This window comes from Acinonyx jubatus, chromosome B3, assembly GCF_027475565.1.
Source record: "Acinonyx jubatus isolate Ajub_Pintada_27869175 chromosome B3, VMU_Ajub_asm_v1.0, whole genome shotgun sequence".
Lineage (NCBI taxonomy): Eukaryota > Metazoa > Chordata > Mammalia > Carnivora > Felidae > Acinonyx > Acinonyx jubatus.
This window is the reverse complement of record NC_069386.1, coordinates 131,866,024-131,889,868: the sequence shown is the minus strand read 5'-3', so window position 1 is coordinate 131,889,868 and position 23,845 is coordinate 131,866,024. Positions and strand designations below refer to the sequence as shown.

Here is a 23,845-nt window from a genome sequence, read left to right as displayed (position 1 = left end):
AAGTCAGATGCTTAACCGACTGAGTGAGCCACCCAGGCACCCCTATTATAATTTTTAAATAGCTTTTTTAAAATTTTTATTAAAAAAATTTTTTTTAATGTTTATTTATTTTTGAAGGAGAGAGAGAGACAGAGTGTGAGTGGGGAGGGGCAGAGAGAGAGGGAGACACAGAACCCGAAGCAGGCTCCAGGCTCTGAGCTGTCAGCACAGAGCCCGACGCGGGCTTGAACTCACAAACCGGGAGATCACGACCTGAGCCAAAGTCGGACGCTCAACCGACGGAGCCACCCAGGCGCCCCTAAAATAGTTTAAAATAGGGGTGCCTGGCTGGCTCGGTCAGTAGAGCATGTGACTCTTGATCTTGGGGTTATGAGTTCAAGCCCCATGTTAAGTGTAGAGATTACTTAAAAATAAATTAATAAAAAAAATCCTAAAACAACTTTTTAAAAAACTTAATAAATTTTACTAAAATCTTATCATTAATTTAATAAAATAAAATAGTTTAAAATACACCTCAAAACAGAAATTTGAATACTGAATCTCTAGTTTTAGCTGTGCACCTAAAACCTAATATTATGTGTCAATTATACCTCAATAAAAAAAATAGAGATTTGAATTCAAAAATTTGAGGACCCACCTACTTGAAGTGTCCCTGATGAACAGGTTTCTGAAAATCACTGTCTTCCAGTAGTTGGGCACCCATCGTATGCCAGCCATTACTTCCTCGTATTTTCTGGGTTTCTGTCCTGTGTACTCCCGGCAAACAAGCTCTCTGGGGCAGGAATTTCCAGCTGTGCCTGGAACACAGCTCATGCTCAAGCAGTGTTTTTGTTTCGTTTTGTTTTTAATTGGCTTGACCCGTCTTGATTTGATCTGGTGAGTCCTCAGTGTCTATCTGTTTTTGGGCTCTCTGGTAAAAACTAAAAAGACATGCAGTTTTCATGTCAAAGAGTCGTAAACACCAATAATAACAATTAACATGCGTTTAAACTCTCTGTTGTGAGATTTACTTGGTTTTCTCCATTCGGTGATTACAACTCTGTGCACTAAGTGCTATTCTTATCCCCATTTTACTGAAGAAGAAACAAAGGCTGCCAAGTTTCTGAGAAGAAATTGTTACTACGGTCACACAGCTGGGAAGCTGAGAGCTGGCACTGAAACCAGACAGGCTGGCACCAGAGCCAGAGTGCAAATGATAGGAAATCACTGGATGGGCCAATAGGAAGAGAAGGGAAAGAGAAATACAAGAAGAAAGCCCAGAACTGAGTCAGGTGGAGGAGGAACATGCAAAAGAATGGCCCAAAATATAGGTGAAAACCAAGAAAGAGAAGCATCACAGAGTTCAAGGGAAAATGGCTGAGTGTGTCGAGCATGGAAAATAGTTTCTCAGACTTAGGCATCATGGGAACTCTTGGAAATCAAGAGTTGGAAATCAAGAGTTGGAAAACAAGAGCCCGACGAGGGGCTCGAACTCACAAACTGTGAGATCGTGACTTGAGCTGAAGTTGAACGTTCAACTGACTGAGCCACCCAGGTGCCCCTATGGCTAGATAATTGTGTGCTGTGGGGCTGTCCTGTGCATTGTAGATCGTTAAGTAGCATCTCTGGACTCCACCTGCTAGGTGCCAGTGGACCCCTCCCCTGAGTCATGAGGACCAAAAATGTTTCCAGACAGTGCCAAGTGTCTCATGGGGACAGAAGCTGGATTGGAGTGAGGAGAGGAGAGAACAGGAGGTGCGAGGGGAGATCCAGAAACGAGGGGGTAGGCAGGGCCAAGGGGGACATCTGTTGTTGTCTTTAAAACCCATATATACTTAAGAGTTTTATATAGATGTGTATGTATATATACATGTAGATGTGTATACATATATGTATACGTGTATACACATATGTATACATAACACATACATCTACACATAGGAGTTATTTTTACATGTATATTATGCTTTAACATATGCACATGTATTTTATATTAATACTATATGTTAAAGTTTTAAAACTATGTACATATAAGAGAGAGCAGAGAAAGTCTATAGGTTGGTCCAGGGGAGAGTGAAAATTTGCAGATGAAGGAGAGAGAGAGAGAGAGAAGATGTGATTTTCTGGGATAGACAAGAAGGAGTAGGATCCAGGCCACGAGCTGAGGGGTTTGCCTTTGAAAGGAGTGGGGACACTTGCTCCAGTGTAAGAGAAGAAAGAGAGGCCTGTTGCAGAAGTAGATGTAGGAAGGTGTGTGCATTTGGTGGCGGCAAGAGGAGGGAGTTCCCATCTGTTGGCTTCTATTTTCCCAACCAAACATGCGGCTGGGTCAGCAGCAGAGCTGGGGTGGAGAGCGGGGTGGAGGAGGGAGGAAAAGGCCCAATACTTGCATTGGAGCAAAGCAAGCCAAAAGGAGAAGAGGCAGTGTTGATAGCCCATTTGCAGTCTGAGACCAGGAGTTTGGACTGAAGCTAGCCCATGGTGGTGTAAGGATTTTCTCCAGTAACCTCATCTGTGCTGGTGTCAGCGTGGAGCAGGTGGATGAGGCCTCTGGTCCCTGGCAGTAGCTCCCCCAGGCAGCGTTCCGGAGCCAAGCCTCAACATTTGGTTGTTCTTCCTTTAGCCAGAGGGAAATGTGCACCTTCAAGATCAAGAACTGGGGTGGGGTTGCACAGCACCCTTTCGTCCCAGGAGCAGGTGCACAAATCTCCCAGCCCGTCCCCCGTCCTCCAAGTCCACATTTTGTGCATGCACCTGTGAGCCCTGACTCTACTCCACTGAGCGGCAGCCAAAGTCCACTGACCTTCCACATCCTGCCAGTGATGCCCCTGCTCCTCTGCAAGTCATGTCTGCCCCCCACTTCCAAGGACACCTTCCTTTTGGCTACTGTTCCCAGTCCCAGTGAGAGGGACAGCAAATATGAGCAATGATTCCATGTAGGAATCGACATGCAAAATTCTATACCTTATGATCAGCTCGTCTTCAAATGAAGCAAGGCTTCCAGTAGACACGAGACAAAAGGAAATTCCAATGAGAGAAATTTCAATTCACCCCAACACCTCCTTCTGGAATCCACCCATCTTCCCCTAGAGAGCATTCTGGAATGCTGATCACTTTTTTTGGAGCCAGGAAGTCAAATTAGAAAAACAATCTCTGGCAGCTTATTTTGACTTGATTCAAGAATGATTCAATAAGCCAACTTTATGGTTTCTGTGACATTTGGAACACCCATGATGTCAGGATATTACCCCCAAACCAGGGAGTGGATGGTTTTCACTGTCCTGGTCAAATCATTGTAAGGGCATAGGAAATGTTGGCTCTCTGAAGATCTCCACAGTGTGACTGCTGACCAAGCTACTGGCAAGGGACAGCCTAACATCATACAGGGGTTCTCAAATGTGAACAAGCATCAGAATCCCCTGGAGGGCTTCTTGATTCAGTAGACCTAGGGCATTTGCATTCCTAAGCTCCCAGAAGATGCTGCTGCTCTGGAAGCCATACTTTATAACGCCGGCATAATGGAAGAAGATAGGCATTGATTGGCGTTAGATTCGAGTTTGAATCTGGGTTTCATCGAGCTATGGAAGCCTGGGCAAGTTACTTCACTGCTCACTTATAAAATTGGGATCATACTGTGCACTTGTTTTGAAAATCAGAGAGAAATCATGTCAAGTCCAAGGCCCTTAGTAGGCAGTCAGTAAAAGAAAGTGGCAGCTATTTTTAATCACTATTCGAACACACCTGCACAACTCATAGTTATTTGGATTAGGCATTCAAGACAAGCATCGACTTGGCCTCAGAAGTCGTGAGGAGGTTACTGAATTGGTAATCTCTCCACCCTCTCTTCCTCCTCTTCTGAGCATCCAGGCACCAAAATAGCCCCCCCCCCAACGCCCACCAATGCACTTCCAGCGATGACATTGCCAAGCGGAGGAGATAACTGATCACTTTCATATTTTGTAATATTTTAAGTACATTATCTTTAAAATCTAGGTCAGGATGAAAAATGAACTTGGGCTCATGAAATGTTAGAGCTGGGAAGAAACTTTAAAACCATCTAATTTTCTTGTTAAAGATGGGAGAGTTAAAGGTGAAGAAACTGAGACCCAGAGAGGGGCGGTCACCTGTGAAGGTGGCACAGTAAGTCAAATGGCAGGTGCAGACCTGGAAGCCAGGTATGCTGCCTGCCAGCCCTGGGCCATCACCTCCTGATTCTCAGCCTGCGGGGTGAGCATGGAGAGAGGTCACTGAAAAAACAGCCCAATCGTGCTTTCTCCTCTAGGGTTTTGATGGTTTCCTGTCTCACATTCAGGTCCTTTATCCATTTTGAGTTTATTTTTGTGAATGGTGTGAGAAAGTGGTCTAGTTTCAATCTTCTGCATGTTGCTGTCCAGTTCTCCCAGCACCATTTGTTAAAGAGACTGTCTTTTTTCCATTGGATGTTCTTTCCTGCTGTGTCAAAGATGAGTTGGCCATACGTTTGTGGGTCTAGTTCTGGGGTTCCTATTCTATTCCATTGGTCTATGTGTCTGTTTTTGTGCCAATACCATGCTGTCTTGATGGTTATAGCTTTGTAGTAGAGGCTAAAGTCTGGGATTGTGATGCCTCCTGCTTTGGTCTTCTTCTTCAAAGTTACTTTGGCTATTCGGAGCAGGGAATGTCTTTCCATTTCTTTATATCTTCTTCAATTACCTTCATAAGCTTTCTATAGTTTTCAGCATACAGATCTTTTACATCTTTGGTTAGATTTATTCCTAGGTATCTTATGCTTCTTGGTGCAATTGTGAATGGGATCAGTTTCTTTATTTGTCTTTCTGAACAAATCAGGAGACTATAGATGCTGGAGAGGATGTGGAGAAATGGGAACCCTCTTGCACTGTTGGTGGGAATGCAAATTGGTGCAGCCACTCTGGAAAACAGTGTGGAGGTTCCTCAGAAAATTAAAAATAGACCTACCCTATGACCCAGCAATAGCACTGCTAGGAATTTACCCAAGGGATACAGGAGTACTGATGCATAGGGGCACTTGCACCCCAGTGTTATAGCAGCACTCTCAACAATAGCCAAATTATGGAAAGAGCCTAAATGTCCATCAACTGATGAATGGATAAAGAAATTGTGGTTTATATACACAATGGAGTACTACATGGCAATGAGAAAGAACGAAATATGGCCCTTTGTAGCAACGTGGATGGAACTGGAGAGTGTGATGCTAAGTGAAATAAGCCATACAGAGAAAGACAGATACCATATGTTTTCACTCTTATGTGGATCCTGAGAAACTTAACAGAAACCCATGGGGGAGGGGAAGGAAAAAAAAAAAAAGAGGTTAGAGTGGGAGAGAGCCAAAGCATAAGAGACTCTTAAAAACTGAGAATAAACTGAGGGTTGATGGGGGGTGGGAGGCAGGGGAGGGTGGGTGATGGGTATTGAGGAGGGCACCTTTGGGGATGAGCACTGGGTGTTGTATGGAAACCAATTTGACAATAAATTTCATATATTGAACAATAAAAAAATTAAAAAAAAAACAGCCCAATCGACCAAAACCGTTATGCTTTCATAAATAAAATTGCAAATCCCCTGGGCTGGCGGGGAGACCCAGGAGTTCTGAGTATGAGAGATTGTCATCCAAAGGCAATGGTTCTACTCCCTAGGGGGACAGATCACAATCTCTGAGGAAAAGGGGGCATTTTTTATGCTAATCAGTGAAGGGTATGTGTTCCAAAAAGTTTGGAAACACTGACCTATGCCATATCACCTTCCTGCTTAATCTTTCATTTAGTAGGTCAGAAGGTAAGCCAGATTCTTTGCCTTAATTCTTCTAAAACTACTTCCTGTAAGCAGATTCCTCTGGTCTCCATCTTCCATCATCTTCCTGTAACATTACGCTCCACATGCAGAGAGATCTTGCTCTGTGCCCAGCACAGAACAGACATCTTTCACTTGTATTTAACTTATTAAAATGAATAGGTTAAAGACCGATTTGCATTCATTTTTCTCTTATTCCATTATCTTCCGCTGTTCAGAAGCCTATTATTTGCCAGTCTTTAACCGCTGTGGTGGTTCAAAGATAACCTCTTTCTGTCAGTCAGCGAGCATGTGTTGAACACGCCTTGTAACTGTTGGCCACCGAACCCCACGGATGATTACATGATCAACAAGCATGGGCCCTGTCCCTGCTCTTGAGAGCGTCCAGGCTGCGTTCTAGGAAACGATGTCTTTCTGGCAAAAGGGCAGGCCTGGCCAGGTGGGATGCTAGAGCTGGCTCATACAAGCTTGTAGGAGCTGATGGTTAACTTTTCAGGGATTTTGTGAGCTGGTGGTTAAACACAGCCATTATTTCAAGTTAAGTTGTATAAACTGACAATTAACTAAATAAAAGACAGAGGTACACTCTCAAAGCTCATCACAAAGATGATGGAAACACACTCAAAGTTGATGTGCACTCAAAAGTCTTCATTGCCCAACTGTTTTAGGATGTTTTGCCATGGTCCTGAGGTAATTTGCATCTGTATGGTAGAAATGTTACCTAATGGTGTCCTGCCGGGCACTTCCCAACTCTGCTTCAGCAGTCAGGTACTGTAGCTCAGGTATGGTGTTAGTATTTACATCCCAGAAATCATCAAATGTTACAAACTAGGGTGTGGTTGTTTTTTCTTCCCTGAAGAGCTGGTTGTTAACCCTGTAGTAGCACACCGCTGCATAAAAGTGACATAGTATAAGGTAGAGGAACCAAATGAGGAATGAAGAACATTCGGAGGGAGTGGCTCCAATCCGTCCTTGAATGCTAAGTGGAGAGAGATGGGGTGAGGGGTAATGGTGGGTTAATCTGCCTACATACCTGTCTTGAGGGGATTGTCAACATTGTCTTTGGAGGGAAAGATGAGGCTATTTGTTTCAATAATCCGTTTATTGACATTTAACTCACATACACTGCCTATTTAAAGGGCACAACTCAATGACTTCTTAGTGTATTCACAGAGTTGTGCAACCATCACCACAATTACCTTTAGAGCATTTTCATCACCCTGAAAAGAAACTCTGGTACCTATTAGGGGACACTCCCCATTTCCCCCCAAGTCCCTTCCCCACCCACAATTTTAGGCAACCACTAATCTACTTTCTGCCTTTATAGATTTATAGTGTTGTTGTTTTTCTTTTTAAGCTGACACAGAAACCAGAAACTATGAGTTAATCTTGGAGAGTGTTTCGTGGGTTGCATGCCCCTGTGCCAGTCAGTAATTTACCTGATTTTCCCAGTGTGAGCTTGATAAAATGGCCTCTTGACTGTCGCTGACTCACCCCCTCATAGTGGGCCAACTGGTTTCCCTGGGAGGGAGCGAGGAGGAAAAATTCATACAGGTGAGCTGAGTTGTCATTAGAGATAGCTTCAGGCTGGAGGTAACAAGCTGCGATCTTGATAGTTGAGGAATTCAAAGAAGCAAGCCAGGGTGCTACTCACGTTGGGTGTGACCTGATGTAACTGTACATCCAAAACATTCTAAGGGCTGACAAGCCTCTCTGGAGAACTGTGCTGTGGTCAGTCTTCAGACATTTCTAAGAAAGCCCAAAGCCTGTACAGCTGTACAAACTGTTCTATCACTGACTTGGTGGCCCCAGGAGGAGTGGAAAGAGGGTCTTACTTCCTACTTCCAACAATGCATCACTCCACTGGTTCAGGTGGCCACTTGTGCAGTATAACTTGAGGGCATGACGAAGACTTCACCTATCTTAAAATAAATGCCCATCTCCAGCCTACAACAGTGCCTGAAATCCCTGTCATTCCTCTGAGTTGCACCATCATCCCCAGAGGCTACAAGAAAGGTTCCTGTGATGTGGGCTGGGGTCAGGTGGTTCAAGCCAGCAAGATGTTACATTGGGGAGCAGGGACTGGATCCTGTGTGCAGTGGGACGTTGAGATGTGAGGTGTGGATTGAAGTGGTGAGGAGTAGTGACCATTCTAGATTATAAAGATAAGAGGGTATATTTTGGGGAAAGATGGGTCCAGATGAGAAAGTGAGGAGAGTAGAATAGGCCAGTGGAGAGTACCATTGAAGAGATGTAGAAAGGAAAGGTCCCTACATTTAAGGAAAAATAAGGGGCGTTCGTTCCATCCCATCTAGTTCCTTCGGCCACCATTTTCCCTCTGTTATTTGCACAGTCTTTGTCCTCTCCTCCCATCCATATGACAAATAATTGCAAGTATTTATTTTTTGCCTTTGATCTCCTGCTGTTGCCACATATCTGAACTGAATAAAACATCTCTTTTGAAATTCACAAAAGAAATTGATTGAACTGTGTTTTTTTTAATATATATATTTTTAAAGAGTCTGGATTCCATTAGGAAAAAACACTCCCTTGGAAGAAAAAAAGAACATGGAGTACATCACATATTCACTTTCCTTCATGCGCAAGGATGTAGCGGTGAGCACGCTCTTACTGGCCACTTGCCTTGTTGTGGCGGGAGGTGAGATAAACAAGTATAAGCTGGAAGTATGTCTGTACTCTGTGAGGATCTTGAGAACCAGCCTCCCCACCCCCCCACCGACCCTCCTGTGCCCTCCAGGGGACAGCATTTCCCAGCCAGGACTCTTGGAGGTTCTTCGGGCAGTGACTGATTAATTTCTTAACAATCATCACTGTTTTTATGATCTCCAAGTGATCCCACCTGTGTCTATAGGCTCCCAAAGTGTTCTTTCTGAATGGTCACCCCGTCTCTGGGACCCTGTCTCCACGCGGGCTACTGTTGCTATTTTTGTTTGTTTTGTTGTTGTTGCTGTAAATTGTGGTAAATGCCCATAACATAAAATTTGCCATTTTTATTTGTTTTGAATTTTTTTCATGTTTATTTATTTTTGAGAGAGAGAGAGAGAGAGAGAGAGAGAAAGAGGTGGAGGGGCAGAGAGAGAGGGAGACACAGAATCCAAAGCAGGCTCCAGGCTTTGAGCTGTCAGTGCAGCGCCCATCATGGGGCTCGAACCCATGAACTGTGGGATCATGACCTGAGCCAAAGTCGGACGCTTAACCGACTAGGCCACCGAGGTGCCCCCAAATTTACCACTTTTAAAGTGAACACTTCAGTGGCATTAAGTGTATACACAGTGTCGTGCAACCACTAGCACTATCTACTTCCAGAATATTTCATCACTGCACACGGAAACCTCATATCTATTAAGCAGTTCCTCACAGTTCCCCACCCCCTCACAGCTCTTGGCAACCACTAATCTGCTTTCTCTCTCTATGGATTTACCTATTCTGAACATTCCATGTAAATAGACTCATAGAGTGTGTGGCCTTTTGTGTCCGGCTTCCTTCATTTAGCAAAACACCTCAAAGTTTGTCCACGTTGCAGTGTGAACCAGCCCCTTGTTCCTTTTTTATGGCTAAATAATATTCTATTGCATGGATGGACCACACTTTGCATACCTGTCATTGCTGTTCTGTATCTCATCTACCCACATGCAAAGCTTGGGCCCTTCCTCCATTTCCACAATGACCTCCACTCACAGTTTGCTCCTGGGAATAATGATACTTCATAGAATTCTATGACGGGTAAGTCATACGTAACAAATAAAATGACCTGGGGTGCCTGGGTGGCTCAGTCGGTTGAGTGTCTGACTTTGGCTCAGGTCATGATCTCACAGCTTGTGAGTTCGATCCCCACGTCGGGCTCTGTGCTGACAGCTCAGAGCTTGGAGTCTGCTTCAGAGTCTGTGTCCCTCTCTTGCTCTGCCCTTCCCCTGCTCATGCTCTCTCTCTCTCTCTCTCTCTCAATCTCAAGAATAAGAAAAACATTTTAAAAAATGACCCAAAGCATCCAACAATTAGTGCTCAACAATAAATTATTAATGCTATCATTATGAATCTATGATTTCTTCCTAACCCCTTTTTCTGTAGTATCCATCCATGTATTTTACAAAATATCTTCTTTAAACGTTTATTAATTTATTTCGGGGGGTGTGTGTGGAGAGAAAGAGAGAATCCAAAGTAGGTTCCGTGTTGTTAGCACAGAGCCCAACGCAGGGCTTGATCCCACGAACCGTGGGATTATGACCTAAGGTGAAACCATGAGTCGGATACTTAACTGACTCAGTGACTGGGAGCCCCTGTTTTATAACATATCTTAAACGCAATCAGGGTTTGACAGCAGAGAGAGAAGGTGCACGGATTAGGTACTTATAAGCATGGTGTTGAATGCATCCCCCAGCGGTTCCCAATCTGTAGGCCACGGAGTCATAGGGTCTCTGCTACCCAGTTACAGCAGAGAATTCCTGAACCGTGTCTGCAGCAAACATTCTCCAGTGCTGAGTGGCCACTCTTACTCTGCTGCATGGCATGACTGTTTCTCAAATGTGTTAGTCGCTGTTGGGATGAATAAATGATAAGTCATCCAAAGCATTTGTCATCATGTGCCCCCTCAGTCCAGCAAAACTCACAATACCATTCATCTCGGGTGGAGGTCCTCCTGACTTTGGAAAGGTCAGAAGCTACCAGCGCACAATGAAACCAAATGGAACCAAGGCATTTCCTCTTAGTCTGAATATCAAACCATTAACAAGAGTTGATTGAACATCTACTGCGAGTTCGGTACTATCCCAAGCAGCACGGTGGGGGAGTGGGAGTATGAATAAGCAGAAGGTAGTTTCTGTCCTGCACACTTTGAAACTGAGAAGACTAGATCCAGGAGGCAGTGCAATAGTGGACAATGTCTGCACAAGATTGTAGGGAAGAAAAAATACATTTTCCTCTACCCTTCCAGGATCTTGGCGGAGATACCCCCTGCAATGAAAGAGAAATTAACAGAAAAAAAAATTAAATTTGTGTGTACTGGGGTCCCAAAGATATGAGACTCAAAGAAGTGACCAAAGTGGGCAGCTTTCATACTTTTTAGACAAAGAAACAATACCTTTGTGAAGAGTTGACAGGACAAACAAGTATGGGTTTGGGGGTAGAATATGAATGAAGAAGTAACAGGTTTGTTTATATGGCCTTCTCAGCCCTGAATTCCTTCTCTCTGGTGATAAGGATGCCTTCTACACTCCAGGTGCAGAGAGAGTACCTTTGCATGGGGGGTTTATTTTCTGCTTTCAGGGGGACAGAGAAAGTTCAGAGTGTCCTTACACTGGCTGTTTCCTAAGTAACTTTAATTCAAAATAATCAATATGCTGGAATGGCACACCTTGGGGCAGCCTGCCCTGAACCCCATCAAGATCAGCTGTTACATTAGCCAGATGGATACTAAAGAAACTCAACGGGGGCTGATATCCTCAGGAAAGGATTCAAGGAAGCATCTGGCTTAAAGGACAGGGGAAGCTTAAAAGGGGCAGGGAGTTCCAAGCAGGTAGAGACGGGAATGAACAAGAAAGTGAGGATATGGGAGGATGCGTATTGACTTGCCTAGAGTCCAGGGTCTGATTTGGGAGACATGGTCAATTCCTATGATGAGGAGGTCAGAGGACAGAGCACCAGAGTTGCAAGGGTGACTGATGGGCAACCAAAATCCCTGAAGTTTTAGTGCTGTAGATGGCTGAACCAAAGGTGTGTCCCAGGCAACTCAGTCTGGATGGAGCAGGAGAGCCAGGGGCCAGGGATGGGTTCAGGGGACTCAGGGACATTTATTCCAGGCTGCAGTTATATAACAAAGACTCCACCAGGGATGAAACAGGAGTCTGTACCCATAGTGTCTCTTTCTCTCTCTCTTTTTAATGTTTGATTGTTTGTTTGTTTAGAGTGGGACAGAGGCAGAAAAGGAGAGAGAGAATCCCAAGCAGGCTCTAAGCTGTCAGTGTAGAGCCCGACGAGGGGCTTGGTTTCATGAACCAAGAGATCATAACCTGAGCCGAAATCAAGAATCAGATGTCTAACTGACTGAGCCACCAGGTCATAGTGGTCCTCATAGTGGTCTCTTATGACAGGAACTGAACGTGTTTGCCCTGTGTACCAACCATCTTCTGCCCTAGACATGCAAATTTGAATTGCCCAGACAGGCTATGGACTTTTGCTTAGCTGCCAGAACTTTTTGCATTATTTCAAGGTTTGGGGAAAGACCTATGCCCCCCGGGAATGGATAAATGGACTGGAAATTTGCTAAGCTGGTTTTATAGATATCTTCCCATACTTGACACTCCTTAGAACAATAGCCCTTCACATGGCAAAGTCCACACTGGCCACACCTTTCACCCACTCTTATTGAGCGCAAAGGTGGAAGGCTAAGAGGGAGGGTTGTTTAGAGAAGCCAGAGTACTTGGCAGATTTACACCTGAGGATGCAGCCTCTGGGGCTAACCCTTGATAGTCCTTGACAGCTCACCCTAAGTGACCTTGGAGGATGGGGCCTTCACCACCCTCAGCGTGTACATTTCCTTGGATTCTGGCCAGAACAGCATAGAGCAGACAGCCTGGCTCCACGAGAAGCCATGGGCACCTCCCCCTTCCTACTTGTCCTGAGAGCTGACCTGTGTGATTCCTCAAATGGCACCAGGTTGGGGGGGCTGGGGCACTGGATCATGCACTCCAGGGCCATCAATGGACTCTCTTTCTTAACACCAGCAATCTCCTGCCAGTGTGGCTCCTAGTTTCCTAACTAGGTTGCCCCCCTCCTCCCCCAGAACCTAGGCGGGAGACACTACCCAACCCTCAGGAACATCTTGTCGTCCTCAGCTCGGATGAGGAGTGATGCTCATGGTCAAAGTAACCTGGGAGGTGAAGTTTTAAAAAAACACACAGGCAGGTGGTAGCTCAGGAGGCAGCGACATCTGAGACAGGAGAGCGGAGCATGTGGGGACAGTATCCCTGCCATTCAACAGCCTACCTTCCCCTCTTCTTTTGTGGGTTGAGAAAAGTGGGGTACATGGATAGTAAATGATCCTTCCTAAGATCCACCTCTGGGGCCGGGACCCGTCTAGTTCCTAACCTGTGGAGGTCTCCCCACAAGAACTCCACGCAGTTTGGAACGCCGGGAACAAGGTGCTTTCCTCTCTGTGCTGTAGTGGAAGTGTGGCCAGGCAGTGGGGAGGGAGGAAAGGCTACGTGGGCACACAGTTCTGCAGCTGCCGACTCCATACCTACCGGATCAGGCACCCCCTCCATCTTCTCGGGCCCGCCCACTACACCTCAATGCTGGACAGACTGATTTCCCCCATCATCATATTAGTGGGTTAAAGGGAGCGCCTGCCTGGGACTGCCCCAGGTGACATCCGTTGTCCCAGGGTAATTATTACTAGTGGCGTCTTTCATTTTTAAAGTGTCCTGGGTTGGACAGTACATTCCTTCGTCGTTCTAGTTATGAGGGACAGGCTTACATAAAGCACACAAGGTAGCTTAAGCAAAGTGATATTCTGTGGTCACGTCCGCGTGACAGTCGGATACAGTGGGAACCAGGGACTTGCACCCCACGTGACCCCTCGCTGTCTGTCCTGCTTTTCCCTGAGGCTTCTGTTGCCTTTTCTCTCTGCATTACTGTCCTTGTCTTCGTGACAAGAGCTGCCACCAGCTCCTGAGTTGCACATTTGACAGCTTCCATCATCAAAGGGACACCAACGTTCTCAGGTGCAAGTGTGAAACTGTCCCAAGGCAGGGACTTATGGCCACATTGTGGGCAGGCGGGCCAGGAGGCTTCAGAATGTTGTAACTCTCTGGGCAACCAGAGACAGAACGGAGGAAGAGGCAGTTTTTAGAGGAGAGAAGGTGTAGAATAGACAATCCCTTCAGTGTCCAACACAGACAACTTCAAGTATTTATTAATGATCCCCATGGCGTGCATCTGATCACTTGTCTGTCATTTATGTACCAGAGAGGAGGCATATTCCTTCTCGGTCCCCCAGAGCGATGTCATTTGATCTGGAGCAGGAGGGGGAGGGGCTTCCTTGCTCAAGGGAGGGATTCTTGGGGAAAGATGCTGGTTCCCAGAATGCATATGGCTCTAGTTTGGAAGTCCCCTGCCCCTGAGGCTGTGCCTCTGTGTGTGTGTGTGTGTGTGTGTGTGTGTGTGTGTGTGTCTCCACAGCACCTGAGGCACTGGGGTTGAAGTCCATTGTGTCACGTAGGATCCCTCATTGAGCGCGACTCAATGGAAAGGAGGCCTCTTCCCTTCCTCTCTCCCTGACTACAGGCCACATCTCTGCCCCCGATGAGCTCTGTCCCAGGTCCCCGTGTGTCAGCAGAGGCACTGCGGCAACAGCAGCAACAATAACAATGTAGAACACAACCCCCCAGGGGGCTCCTCAGCTTTTCTGATTTTCTCTCCAAGAGGCAGAGTCACTAGGATGCCCTCATGGACCGAGGAAGGCCCTGGGATTGTGGGATTTATCGAGGTACTCCCAAGAGGGGGGAAAGGCATTCTCCAAACAATAGCGTGGGGGCTCAGAAGCACATTTAAACTGTCATTTTATTGGGGCACCTGGCTGGCTCAGTTGGTAGAGCCCATGACTCTTGATCTCAGGGTCTTGAGTTCAAGCCTCATGGTGGGTGTGCAGCTTACTTTAAAAGAAGAAAAAAAAAGAGTGCAAACTCTCATTGTATTAAGTAACCCCTGGAGAGGTGAAGCTGAGAGTCATGCTTCGAATTGTTACTTATTTCACTTTTCATGTATCTTTTACTGTAAATTCTTGAGGGCAGGGCCTCTGTTTTCCACATTGTGGTAACCCCAGAGCTGGGAACAGCATTTGGCACGTACACTGAATTCTCAGTAATTTCAGTAATTACTTGCAGTTCCCAATGGGGCCCTGTTCTGCCCGGCTTCCGGCTTGCCTTCTCTGCCTGGAACATCTTCTTCTGACCCTTTGCCTGCCTAACCCCCCCTTGTCCTGGGAGACCCCGTTCAAGTGTCCCCTCTCCAGGACGCCTCCTCCAATTCCCAGGCTGGGCTAGTGGCTCCTGCCTAGGGCTGTCTCAAGGTCCAGACCATTCCGCACTATTGTGGCTGGTTGTGGGTCTGTCTCTCCTACTTCTGGAGGGCAACACAATTCCTGGCACATGGTTGGTGACCAATAAATCTTTTCTGAATGGACAAGATGATTTTGCAAGCAATGTTTGATTCTAGGCACAAATCAGAGGAATAAGACAATGGCCCAGTCCCTTGAACTTCTTTGGGGATTGACTTTCTCAATCTGTGACAAAGAGACCAGGTGACAAGATCCATTTATGTCAACATTGTAGCAAATTGCCAGATTCCGTCTGTGACTCTGACTTTCCAAGGTGGGTCCTGTGAACTGCACCTGCTTTGGACCCTGGGATCAGTCCTGTCCTTAGTCAGGGGGAATTGAAGGAAGCATAGGTTCTTTCTTTATTTAAAAATGCTGGGCCACCTGGGTGGCTCAGTCGGTTGAGCGTCCGACTTTGGCTCAGATCATGATGTCGCAGCTCGTGGGTTCGAGCTCAGTGCAGAGACTGCTCCGGATCCTCTGTCCCCCTCTCTCAGCCTCTCCCCTGCTTGCCCTCTCCCAAAAAATAACTAACTAACTTTGAAAAATGCTTACTGAGTGTTATGGACAGAATGTTTGCACAAGTTCCCCTGTCCCACCTCTCATTCATACATTGAAAATGGGGCTTTGGGGAAGTAATTAGATTTAGATGAGTTCATGTGGGTAGAACCCTGGGCTGATGGGATTAGTGTCCTTATAAGAGACACCAGAGGGGTGCCTGGGTGGCTCAGTCAGGAGAATGCCTGACTTCAGCTCAGGTCATGGTCTTGTGGTTCATGGGTTTGAGCCCTACATCAGGCTTACTGCTGTCAGCACAGAGCCTGCTTCCTATTCTACGTCTCCCTTTCTCTCTGCCCCTCTCCTGTTCATGCTCTCTCTGTCTCTCTTTCTCTCAAAAATAAATAAAACATTAAAAAAAAAAAGAGACACCAGAGAGCCTGTTCTCTTTCTCTCTTTCTCTACCATGTGGGGCACAGCAAGAAGGTGGACCCCAGAAGCCAGGAAAAGAGTTCTCACCAAACCTGAACATGCTGGCTCTCTGATCTCAGACTTCCAGCCTCTAGAACTATGAGAAAATCATATTCTGTTGTCAAAGCCACTCAGTCCATGGTATTTTGTTATGGTACCCTGGGCTGGCTAAGTAAGATACTGAGTGACGGGGAATCTGAACAAGTACAAAATAATTACCCGTCAGAGCTGTGGACACAGTGCTCTGAAGCTTAGGGAGTGGGCAGTCCACTTGGCTGAGGAAGAAGAAAAATATGTGGGCAGGCATCACAGAAAAGCCCTTTGAACTGGCCCATGAACAGAAGCAAGGGTTTCCTAAGCACGGATCGGGAGGGAAGACCTGCCTGGGTGAGGGCAGGGTGAAGGGGTGAGATTTCCCAACCTATCTAGGAGGCAGGGCAATTGACTGCTCCCTTAGTTTTAAAAACCACACCCCAGCCTCCTTGAGAAGCACAAAATTGCAGGCCCTTCCCTAACATTTGATACAGAAAATTAAATACTGTGAGTATAGAACAAAGCAAAGCTACGGGGAGGAAGCACAGCTTTGTTTTCAATCTGCACGTCCACATCCTCAATCTCACCACCAGCTTCAGTGCACCCGCCTGGTAAGGAAGGCCCCCCTCTGCGCTGGACAGCACAAGTTTGTACGGGGTGGCAGCAAAGGCAAAGCTTGTACACGGGGAAACACGGGGAGCCCTTGGTGGCAGGGTGGGACAGCAACTGCGGCAGACAGAGCAGGGAGGACCACTGCCATTGTTTTTAGGGCTGAACATTAGTGCTGGGGGTTAGGGAGGGAGGAGAGGAAGAGAGGGACTCGAGATGGGTGACGGGGGAAAGAACTGTTAAAGCGTGGAGCTGAGTGGATGGGGGGCAAGCAGGAGCTCAGGCCCTTGGTCCAGGCAGCACCCCTCCCTCATCCGACAGTATGTACCACTAGGGCTGCTGTAGCCAGAGACGGTGCTAAGCACTGTGCATGCAGCAAAGACCCGCAAAAGCAATCCTCCTATTTGCATGGAACTTGTGTTTGAGAGGGGGGAAGATGGGCAGCCAACAAATGAATAAATGCATGAGCAAGATCATCTAGTTAGTGGTCGAGGCTGGGAAGACAATACAGGGGGGTGAAGAGACGGGGGTGGGACAGGGTGGAAGGAAGCTTGGGGGTCATGGAAACCACTCTAAGCTGAGACAGCTGAGCTGAGTCCTGAGCAATGCGTTAGCAGTGAGCTATGGGAAGTCTGGAGGCAGAGCATCTAGAGCTCTAAGACAGGAACACGTATTTCTTACATACTAAAAAAAAAAAAATTTTAAGAGTAAACATTGCTGGTATGCCCGTTCTTAAGTTGACATGGAAGCAAGGAGACATCCCCATTCCCCAGGAAGGAGCTTCAAGGAGCATATTCTCCCTTCTCCTTCTGTTCTTGCTTGCCCACAATCGGACATATGGAGACCCACTCTTTTCTGGGTCTTTCTCACTTTGTTCTATAAGAGTGAGGCAGACCACAACCCTCAGTGTGGTAGAGGTGTAAATGTGCTTAGAGCAGGCTCTCAAACAAGACTCCTCTATGCTGTTCTCCATATGCAGATTTAGGGTTGAAAGTGGGGGTGGGGCACACGATGCCTGCCCTCTTTCAGAATGAAAGATGCCCACCTAGAGCTCCAACAAAGTTAACCAAAGCCATTGTTGGGGATGATGGAGTCTACACCGAGCCTGAGCTTCACTGGGATCCTTAAGTCCTCCTTACACTCGTTTTCAACACTGAAGGCAGGAAGGGTGGTTAATTGTCACCCTCCAACCTCTAGGAGCTGGCCTCAATCTTATAGAATACCAGAGTTCCACACTGAGGGCTGGGAAATGTTGAATTACAGGAGTCACAACCTCAGTAAGTCAAATGTAGGCCATATGCTCACAAGATTTGCTGGTCTCCCTGGCACTGAGACCTAAGAAACCTTTCCCTTCGTGAAGGGTGTGATGAGGTGCACTTGGTTCTCAACAGTGTCCCTGAAGTGACCACAATAACAAGTTCCATGTGGCTGTTAGAAGGTCCCTAAATCAAGGCCAAGAGCCTGAGTAAAAGCAAACCGATTTGGTCAGAATGGTAGGTGGGAACATCACATAGGCCACACCTGGGTCGTGTACCTCTTTCACGGGAAGAGGGTTGCCTGTCTCACACTTTATCTTGGAATCCCTCCCAAATATGAAGGGGTTTTTGCATGCTGGTGGTCCAACTGACAAATACCCTTCACATGTTCTTTCGAACACAATTTCCCTCATTTCTGCTTTTCCAGATGCTGCTCAGCTGTGGTAGGTTGAATAATGGCCCCCAAAGATGTCCACAGTGATTGCTGTAACCTGTGAAAACATCATTCCCTCACATAAAGGGGACTTTGAAGATGAGATTAAGTTAGGGATCTTGAGATGGGGAGATTTTCCCAGATTTTTGAGGCAGGTCCTATGTAATCACAGGGTCCCTATAAGAAGGAGGCAGGAGGGTCAGGGAGAAGAGAGGAGATTCAACAATGGGAATAAAGGTTGGATAGATAGTCTTTGAAGACACAGGAAGGGTTCATGGGCCAAGGAATGCAGATTCTGGAATCTGAAAGAGCATGTAAAATCAGATTTTCAGAATCTGGAAAGGACAAGGAAACGGATTCACCCTTAGAGCCTCCAGAAGGAACACAGCTTTGCCAACATCTTGATTTTAGCCCATAAGACCCAGACTTCTGACTTCTGGGACTGTAATAAATGTGTGTCGTTTCAAGCCACAAAATATGTGGCAATGTATTACAATAGAAAGGAAACTAACACACCAGCTAAAATCCTCCAACCTTTGGAAAGGTTCTGTAGGCCCAGACCTGAGGTCTTCAAGGACTGTGCTAGTTTATGAATGCCTATTACTTGCTATTTAGGCATTCAAAAGTTAATACCGTGCTGCTGTGGGATGGGCCTCCCGTTTTCATCTTGGGCATGTCCCTTGGGTTAGTTGACACGGCATTTCTAGAACACAGAGCAGGGCTTTACCTATTTTGGTGAGTGAAAAATAAACTATTTTTTCCCTGGGCTTCTTTGCATTTCTCAAGAGAACGAACACTGCACGAAGCACACGTAAGGTACTCATATATTTGTTGATCATTTTCCTGAAGTTTAAAGCATTTTCCCCAGGACCCCTCTTTTGGCACTGGTTTCACACTTATAGTTGAGGCTTTTTTTTTTTAAGTTTACTTATTTATTTTGAGAGAGAGTGTGAGTGGAAGAGGGGCAGAGAGAGAGGAGGGAGAGAATCCCAAGCAGGTTCCGCCCCACCAGCACAGGGCCCGATGCAGGGCTCAAACCCATGAAGCCATGAGATCATAACCTAAGCTGAAACCAAGAGTCGTACGCTTAACTGAGTCATCCAGGCGCCCCTATAGTTGAAGACCTTCTGTATGAGTTTGGGACTGGTTGAATAAAATGGGGGAAACCATTAAAAATGGCAACACCTTCTCTATAAACATTTATAAACATGTAATCATTCACCAAATTTTGATGGAGGACCAAGGACTTGGTGTGTGCGCTAATAGGAGTTCCTGCTAGTCACGCTTGCCTAAATAACATACAAACCTCATATGTTATTTCCAGGTTGGGTCTCTATAAAATGGCATGAGGTTCCTCAAAAAGTTAAACATAGAATCACATACTTCTAGGTATATAAAAGAGTTGAAAGCAGGGACTGAGACATCTGTACGCCAATGTGCATAAGAGCATTGTTCACAACAGTCAAAAGGTGTAAACAACACAAATGTTTACCAACGGATAAATGGATAAACAAAATGTGTGATAGTGGCAATGGAGCACCACTCAGCTATAAAAGCAAAACGAACATTTGTTGGATGGTCCTTGAAAACATCATGCGAAGTGAGATATGCCAGTCACAGAAGGAAAAATATCTTATGATTCCACTTATATGATAAGTCCCTGGAAGAGACAAATTCATAAAGGCAGAGAGTGGAGTAGAGGTTATCACAGGCTGGAGGAGGGGGTCACAGGGGATTATTGTAGAATGAGTACAGAGTTTGTGTTGGGGTTAATGAAATGTTTTGGGCGGGGGTAGATAGTGGTGATGGCTATTATAACATGGTGAATGGATTTAAGCCACTGAACAGCACACTTACAAATGGTTAAAATGGTAAATATTATATTTTATATATTTTACCACAAATTTTAAAAGTTATAAAAACAGGGGCGCCCGGGTGGCTCATTCGGTTGAGCGTCCGATTTCAGCTTTCATGGTTCCTGGGTTCAAGCCCCACATTGGGCTCTGTGCTGATAGCTCAGGACCTGGAGTCTGCTTGGATTCCGTGTCTCCCTCTCTCTCTGCCTCTACCCCACTTGCTCTCTCTCTCTCTGTCTCTCAAAAATAAACATTAAAAGAATTTTTAAAAAGTCATAAAAAGCATTCAAATCTCTTCTCTGAAGTTATTCTAGTGTAGTAATATGAAATGCAAGCATCCCCCCCCCTTTTTTTTTGCAGAAGACTCTTTACCACATGGTTGTTTCTAATTATAAAATATTCTAAAGACCTTATAGTTTACTAGCAGGTGATTTGTTAGGAAATTAATATGTGTCCAAAGTATGGACAGGCCTTAGAAGTCATGTTTACAAAGAGATTTTGCTGACATGAAGGAATGCTTATAATATAATGTTAAGATAAAAAAAAAGCAGAGTAGGGGTGCCTGGGTGGCTCTGTTGGTTCGGCATCAGACTCTTGTTTTTGGCCAGGTCATGATCTCAGGATTTGTGAGATCAAGCCCTGCATTGGGCTCTGCCCTGGCAAGGTAGAGCCCGTTTGGGATGCTGTCTCCCTTTCTCTCTGCCCTTCCTCCACTCACACACATACACTGTCTCTCTCTCTCTCTCTCTCTCTCTCTCAAAATAAATAAATAAACGTTAAAAAAAAATTTTTTTTAAAAAGGCAGAGTATACTATTGTGCTTAGTATGATTCCCAAGTATGTTCAAAATAAAAAACCCCAGGGCATCTGGCTGACTCAGTCAGTGGAGCATGTGACTCTTGATCTCAGGGTTGTGAGTTCCAGCCCTACTTTGGGGGTAGAGATCACTTAAAAAAAAAAAAAAAAAAAACTTAAAAAAAAATTACAAACCTATATAAGAAAAATCTTAGGAGAAAGTACTCTAAAACGTAACAGAGGTTGCCCCTACATGATTGGAAAGAAGGTTACTTCCCCCCATCTCTTAATTACTTCCCTGTACTCTCCGGTTTTCCTCAGAGAGCCTGTATTACTTTAAAGACCAGAAACCAAAACCCAAAAATGTCCCAAGCCCCAAAACTTCAGTGTGGCATAGTCCTTGCTTATTTGGGCGTCTGCCACATCCTCCCTGGTACAAGACTCTCTGTCTTCTTTTCTAACAACTGCTACTTTAATCCTAGTTGTTGAGGTCAATCTAGTGTTTTCCAAAAGAGGCATAGGCTTGTCCACAGAAATGCATACATATCTGTCAGTGAATGGATGGGTGAAAAGACAGAGAAAGAAAAGGACTCCAAGGAGGAGACCCACTGCGGGCGGGGCGGGGGGTGGGGGTGGGGGAGGAAAGCATTTCATTCTCCCCCACTGTAACCTCACCATGAAAAATTAGTTTCTAAAACCACAAGTTTCTGTTTTCAGTATAAAAGCAGACGACCAAGTCCCTTGAAAGTAAATGTAAGGTCAAGGTTATTAAATTCAGTTTTGAGTTCAATTGTTCACTAGCATACCATCCAAAGTAACTTTTACGGACATTGATATTGCCTTTAAAAATAATCAAAACAAAATAGTTAGTTTTTTAAGGCCCACCAATGCTTATTGCACCACAAAGACTCTATCAGCAGGGTCTGTATTGCAGGAGGTTATTAAAAAGAAATTTATATATTTTTGTTCTGTTTACTCTGCCATCAGTTATTCCCCAGCTCTGCGTGGTTGCCATGGCCCCAGGGCTTGGCATATGACGCCCTCCCCACATGTAGCCTCACTACGCTGGGCGTTTGCTGTCCCCAGAACTTCCTGGTCTGCGCCGTGCCTTTTTGTTTTTGTTCTTCTGCTCTGTCTGCCTGGAATGCCTTCTCCAGCCCTTGCCCGTGCCACACACGTCTTTCGGTACTTAACCCTAGTATGGCCATCCCTGTGAAGTTTCCCCTCCCCCTCCTAGTGGGCTTGAAGTCCTTGCCCCTTCCCCCCGCTCCTAATTAGTCCCTCTGCAACCTGCCTCTGTGCCCTGATAAGTTACCTGGGGTCTGCTCTGTGCACACCCCAGGGGTGATGAGACAGATCACATGAGCATGCCCAGAAGAAAAGTTTAGGACTTTTGTTATCATCCCATTGTTTTAAATTCTGCTTTGTCGTGCGCGAATGATGATAGAATGTTTATACCATTATTAATAACCCTTATTTAGCACTTATATACCATGTTTCAGGGACTGTTCTAAGCAAGTTACATATATTCACTAATTTGATTCTCAAAACAATCCAATAAAATAGATACTATTTTTATCCCCATTTTTCAGGGGAGGAAACTGAAGCATAAGGCTAGGAAATTTGTCCAATGTCATAAAGCTAGTAAGTGGTAGGTCTGGGATTTGAAGTCAGGCAATTTGACTGGATAGCTCTAACTGTATTCATAGCCCTGACTATGTTGCTTGTATACATTAGTAATGTAGTATATTACTACATATTATACATATTTTTTAATTTTTATTTTATTATTTTTTTAAATATGAAATTTATTGTCAAATTGGTTTCCATACAACACCCAGTGCTCATCCCAAAAGGTGCCCTCCTCAATGCCCATCACCCACTCTCCCCTCCCTCCCACTCCCCCATTAACCCTCAGTTTGTTCTCAGTTTTTAAGAGTCTCTTATGTTTTGGCTCCCTCCCTCTCTAACCTTTTTTTTTTCCTTCCCCTCCCCCATGGTCTTCTGTTAAGTTTCTCAAGATCCACATAAGAGTGAAAACATATGGTATCTGTCTTTCTCTGTATGACTTATTTCACTTGGCATCACACTCTCCAGTTTCATCCATGTTGCTACGAAAGGCCATATTTCATTCCTTCTCATTGCCACATAGTATTCCATTGCATATCATACATATTAAGTAATATGCATGTAAAGGATGTGCACGCCCAAACTTTTTCTTGGTGAGAGTATACAACAAAAATAATTATATTCCATAACTTTCTTCAATCATTGGTTATGCCAGGGGTGGGTGACATTTTTCTGTCAAGGGCCAGATAGTAAATAGTTTAGGCTTTGTAGGCCAAGAGGCAAAATCAAGAAAATTATATAGAGAATCATATAACAAATTTTCACAAATTTTTATTGAGGTCAAAATATAATAATAATTGAATATTTTATCATAACAGACTACTAATGAGAAGAATGGAATTCTTTCCCATAGGATAATATTTCACCTATGACATTGGGGCTCAAAGTTGGTATTCCCTATCATCAGATCTGTAAAAACCACTCTTAACTTGTGGCCCCCAAATAGACAGCAGATTCTGCCTGAAGGCCATAGTTTGCCGATCCCCTGTGCCACTATCGCCCAAATTAGTGCAAACTTCTCCGCAATACAGGCCCAAGTACCTTTCCAGCTTTGATTGTTGCTGTTCCTCTGATGATTTTTTTTTTTTTCCATCCAACTGGATTATTGGTATTCCTCGGACATTCTCTGATTTCTCCTGAAAGTGCTCATGGTCTAGTAGAACAAGCAGAAGTCAAGAAGATCTGGGTTCAAATCTGGATTGTCACTTTACAGCTCTACACCTTTGAGCAAGTGATTTGGCCTCTTTGTGCCTCACTTACCCCATCTGTATGTAACATGGTTTCTAAGCCTCAACATGTGGGCAGAGACGGGAGTCACCAGTTTTCCTGGTATTCATCTCCACCTTCTCATTTAGGGCTTCTTGGTC

At 45.2% G+C, this 23,845-nt stretch overlaps 1 long non-coding RNA gene across 1 annotated transcript in view; it reads right to left on the bottom strand.

The window, feature by feature from the left end:
* Nucleotides 1-23,845, bottom strand: part of LOC128316102 (uncharacterized) — a 45,790-nt gene that overhangs the window by 5,254 nt on the left and 16,691 nt on the right. Inside the window, exons 3-5 of the long non-coding RNA XR_008299611.1 lie at nucleotides 23,520-23,631; nucleotides 7,227-7,308; nucleotides 638-920 (exon numbers count right to left, since the gene is read on the bottom strand). This is a non-coding gene — a long non-coding RNA (uncharacterized LOC128316102). The remainder of the gene's footprint in view (nucleotides 1-637; nucleotides 921-7,226; nucleotides 7,309-23,519; nucleotides 23,632-23,845) is intronic.